Here is a 5,902-nt window from a genome sequence, read left to right on the forward strand (position 1 = left end):
TCTCCGTCAAAAGAAGAAATTTTCACGAAATTTAAACGTAAAAGACGCGAAAGACACGGAATATCTAAACTGAAGGAGGGATCAATTTTTTATCGTCTTTATAATCTTCAGCAGAAAAAAAAAATCTTACGAAATTTACGGTAAAAGACGCGAAATATCTAAGCATGAAAAAAAAATATGAAAGCATCGATTCTCTTCCTGATCCTCGTAATCTTTACCAGAAAGAATTCCTATCGACGGGAAAAAAATCGATTCTTCTCATCATCCTCGTAATCTTCGTAAAAAAAGGAAAAAAAGGAATATTCTTACGAAATTTACAGTGAAAATTAAAATATAGATCGATTCTTCTTCTCATCAATCTTTAACAAAAAGGAATACTTTTACTAATGAGAAAAAGATTCTTTTTTCATCAAAAAGAAATTTACACAAAATTCTAAATTGAAACACAGATCGATTCTTCTCCTCATAATCTTAAAAAGAAATATTCCTATCGATGAGAAAAAGATCGATTCTTCTTTCATTTCTATAACCTTCGTCGAAAAGAAATTAATTAATTTTTTTTTTTAGTGAAATAGAGAAAATCGTAAATCGAAACAGAGATCGATTCTTCTCATCATTCTTCCTCGTAATAATTGATCGAAACTTCTTCTTACCGGCGAGAGGATGAAAAATCGATCCTTCCCTTCGATTCCTCGTAATCTTGGTTCTTCGAAAGAAGGAGAAAAGAAAAAAAGAAGAAATTATCGCGGAATTCGGAGGACAAAGAGAAAAGGGTTGGTCGCGTGAGCGCGGCGAGCGGAACCGTGTCAGTGGTTCCATTGTCGCGACGTGGCGCTATCTCCGTTTTGCCGGCTGGTTCTTAGGGCTTTTCTCGGCTGTTGTCGCCGTTCACGATGCCGCGTCGACGTAGCAGCGCCGTTATTGACGAGGCGCTGTGACCTCTATTCGGTAACTGCGCGTCCCGACGCTCTTCGTGCCGGGCCTCGTCCCACCCCGTCGTCCATCCGACAAAGACGGCCAGCTGCGACCGGTTACGAGCACGTCGGAATTACCACGGGCGATTCGATCGAGCGGCCTTGAACGGACCGACACTCGCCAACCGATGCATACCTCCTCCGAGATCTCGCTCCACTCACGCCTTCGCGTAATTATAGTTGCGAATATATACATATACATATATATGTATACTCTCGAGGTATGAGTTGACGACCAAGCTTCTTGAAATGTTGGTGAATGTCTTCTGTTGTGACACAGAAATTCTACATTTGTCGAATAATATTGAATCCTTGAATTACGTTATCTTACGTGAAACGTAATATCGACAGACAGTCGTCGAGTCGATGCCAAAACTTTTTTGCGAAGTATTATATCTCTCAAGATATAGTTGATGACAAAAGAATTTGAAAGGTTTTTGTAAGTTGGAAGAAAATGTTGATAATTCTCGGTGATAGAAATTTGTCAAGTGCGACTTCTTTTTGTTCGAAGTAAAGAATAAAAAAAGAAAAATAATAAAACTTGCAAATCGCGAAACCTGTCATTTTGTGTTAATTACAAATGATTACAAATTTTTGTGAAATTCGTAAAGAGCCGGTTAAAAATCGCGGGCAAACAACCCCTTGGTTCAAGGGATCGTACCACTTCCAACCACTCGACGCGTATCTCGAGTCCTCGGTCAACTCTTGCAAACGTTGTCCAACCTCCTTCCAAATCTTCCGTTAAAGAAAAGACAAACACCTCTCAGCTCTGGAAAATACAAACTTTCGTCCCTTCAAAATTATTCCGCGCGGAACGCACATATTTTCTACGTTCATCCTTCTTCCAATTTCTTCCAACGGATGGAAACCAAAAATCGAAATTTTTTTCAATATCAATTTCATCCTCCCTCCCAATTCAACGATTCCCTTCGAAGAGGAGTGAATCGATCACAAGTTGAAACAATTAAAATCGGTCCGGTGAGCTCGTCAACCCTTTTCCAACCCCTAATTCCATTCGAATGCCAGTTACTTCCCTCCCCTCCTCTCTCCTCCTATAGCCGTGACAATGGCATCGTAGATTCACTTACGGATCGTTAACGTTTTGGTCGAGGTCTTAATGCCTCGTTAACGTTTACCATTAACGGTATTATTGATTCGCGACACGATCTTACCCGACTTTCGGCTACTCTCGTTTCAGCTCTTTATGGCCGCGAATATGATTCCCTTGAAGAGGGGGTTGTTTCGGAACGATTTCATTGTCCGCGGGAAGTAGGTCGCTTCACGACTCGACGATTTCCAACCGAGGGAGGAACGAATTGAATCGCGCAAGATGAATTTAAATAGATCCGACTGTTCGATGATTATTCCGTTCAGACATTGTTCGTTGTTGGAATTTTCGTTAAACGAGTTAATAGAAAATTTTTTTTCGACAACAATTTTTAAACTCTTTTTTTTTTATTTATTCTAGCTACTTTCGTCGCCACTTCGGATCATTTTATTGGCGTATACGTAAAAAATTCGAAACAGATTTCACGATTTTTCTAAACTTTAGTTGTATATACGTTATTATTATCGTATATTCGATATACGCCTTCCTTTGAAAGAGATCGAACGAAGCGCGCAAGAAAGTCATTAAAACGGAGCAATGAATCAATGCCATCAACACAAGCCAGCCACAAAACACCCGCTCGCTGACCCACCCCACCTCGTCCCAGCTCGCCTCAGAATTCGGCAAATGAACCTCATCGGCGAAACCAGCGCCATTCAATCGGCCAATACTCCGACCAAAAATCGCCGAACCGAACCTGCCTCGAGCCCGGCTACATCGTTCTCCCATTAAACGAAGTCGCAAGAAGCCGCATCGAGAACAAGAGGGGGAGGGAGGAAGGTTGGAGGCGAGAAAGTGGCGCCAGTGTTTTCCCTCTTATGCAAAGCTGGCCACTTCTTGCCTCTCCGTTGTCGATCCGTGGAACGAGGAGGCTGACGCAGCCAGGGGTAAGGGGGTGAAAAAGCGGTAGTGGTGGTTGCAGGATCGCGTGGGCGTGCACTCATCTACACTACGTATCGTCGGCCATCTTGCCAGGTTTTTAAAGGCCTCCCCTGACCGGTTAAGGATAACCGGAACTGGCCGCCTTGTTCGCGCTCCCTCGGCGCAGGTTAAAGGGAAGGGAGTACAAAGAGAGGGCAAGGGGTGGATGCGAGCCAAAGGGGTGGTTGGATAGAGTTAAATTTCTTTGCGATTCTATTCTTCGCAACGGAATTTTCGTTCGAAGGGGTTCGAAAGTTTTTGAAACGGGACGCTAAATGTTATCGAAAAATCGAAGAATGTTTGGTGTCGTTTGATGGTGTCGTCTTGTCGTTAAAGGAAAGTTGGAAGGGTGGGTAAAATAAAATCGAGAGTGTTGTATTGGCGTTATGGTAGAACTTTTGTTTGAAATTTAACAATTTCTGTAGAATGGGAAGATAAGGTTGAAGAATGTTTGATACGGTATGATATTGTTACACATCGAAGGGACGTTCGTATTCGAAATAACGAATCGAATTGGGGGTTTAGAGATAATGGGATCGTGTAGAAGTGTGCACTGCGTGGGCACTTTTTGGGTTGGTGTCGATGAGTTGTGGATTTTGATTGATGCGGTTTCGCGAAGTGGTCTACGGTCGGTGAAAGGGGTGGGTAGTTGTAAACCTATCGTTGTCCCTGGATTTAATGGGGACGTTTAATTAAGTGGTAAATAGTTGTGTGCGGTAATTGGAAATTTGATTGAAGTTTTGGCTCGTTTGTTATGGGTCGCGTTGAACTTCTCTGCCACTCTCGAATTAATTGATAGAGAAAATTATATTATTATTAACCGTGATATTTACTTCGTTTCCAATTTGATCGAAAGCAAGCGATTTCTCGATAGAGGGGAAATTATCCGTTAATTATTATTAAGAAAATATACGAAGTTTGAAACAGAGATAGAATTCGAATTCGATATTTGATTGAATTTTAACGGAATATCATTTGGAAGATAAGTAAAACTCGAGGAAATTTGATAAAATTTGATAAAGGAAGAAATTTCAAAATGCAATATCGCATAAATGAAACTGATTTCAACTTTCCCGGAACTTCATTCCCCAATCATCGTAAATGAATCTCAAATAAAAAGGCTGGTATCACGAAATACCGGGATATTGCGCAGCTCCTTCCTTTCGTTAAGTAAACGTCTCGCAAGGATCGCGTCTCGGATCGTTGAATTATGAATGAGGATAAATTGAACGAATCTTGCCGTGCTTTCCGCCACGAAAGAAAACGGGCTTGGTTGTCTGCTTTAGAAAAACAACGTCTTTTCAACGAGGAAACCACCGGTCACGTAATAAAACGCCATTTCGTGTGCATATTATATTCATTATTCTCGAGCCACGTTTCGAAATTTACTATATCCTCGTGCAACATATATAAAATGTAACAGAAATATGGAAAAAAAAATACTCGGAGAAGTATAAGAGAAGCTGCAATATTATTTATTCAAAACCAGATATTTCATTATCACTCTTACCCTTTAACAGTTTCAGAATTAATTAATTTTAAAAATAACCCTTTGAGCATGCGAACAAGAGCAAAATATCTAATGAAGAAGGAGAAAGCTTAATAGACCTGCGATATCGTTTTCTAATATTATCACTATCGATTCAAAGGTAACGATAAGCTTCATACCATTCATACCATTCATTCAATTTTAACGAACAATATCATTCATTTAAACTTTATTATACCTAATTCTACGAAACAATAGGAAAAAGAAATTGTTATCTTAAACTCGAAAAGGAAACAATTAGGAAGCAAAAAAAAAAAAAAAATAAATAAATAATCCAAACGTAAGATCTTCCAACTCCAATCCCAATAACAAACAAACTCTTTAACGAGACACAATCGCAAAAACTCGAAGTGCCAAAGGATCACCAGTTAAAAAACTCGTCGTTCAAAAGAATTAATTTCGGACTCGATTTCATCCTCAAAATTCATCCTCCACGTGATCTTCTTCGAGCGAATTTGCTCGCGACTTTTTTTGCGCTGGAGAGAGCCCACGGGATGCTCACAATATTTTCTTCCCCCCTGTGTCTTCCACTTCTTTTCTCGCCGCAGAAACGCCCTCTTCGGAGTTGGAATAAGAGGGGAAGGGGGAGGGGAGACATACAAGGGGAACCGGTGCACTGGCGACGCTCGTCGCAGTCTCATATTTTACGACTGTTTAAAGTGTTCTGCAAGCCATAACTTTGCATTTGCCGACTCTAACTCACGCTGTGTCCTCTCCTGACGTCTGCGAACTTCCCAGAGCCTCTCTCGCTTCCGCCTCGTGATTTCTTCCGCGATTCTTTGAACTCGCACGAGGCGGATCTCGAAATCCACCTCGCAGATTCGATTGTTTGTTCCTTCCATCGCTTGATCCCATTATTTTTTTTTTTTTTATTTCGTGTTATCTTTGCGATGTGCATATTTTTGAAATAATCTTACAATAATAATAATAATAATAATAATAATAATAATAATAATAAATTCGTTAAAATAATGGAAAATGTAAATTTTATATCGTTGATAATTCTATGTAATTTTAATTTATTCTGTGTTTCCTTGTTGATTTAAACTATCATTTATTTTTTTTTAATATACACATATATATAAATGTTTAGTATTATTTTTTATTAATTCCACGATTAACAATGGGCGATTATCAATCGTGATCGAAATGAATATTTATAATTGGTATTCCCTCGTTGTTTATATTTGTGAAATTAACAAGTATCGTTAGACGAAAAATAATTCAATATCGTAGAAGAAATATGACAATTCTTATACATCTTCTGCTAACACTTTCCATTTAATTTTATGTCACACATTTCATTTCACTGTTCATTCCCATTATTATTATTATTATTATTATTTCACT

This window comes from Apis dorsata, unplaced genomic scaffold, assembly GCF_000469605.1.
Source record: "Apis dorsata unplaced genomic scaffold, Apis dorsata 1.3 scaffold_309, whole genome shotgun sequence".
Classification (NCBI taxonomy): Eukaryota; Metazoa; Arthropoda; class Insecta; order Hymenoptera; family Apidae; genus Apis; species Apis dorsata.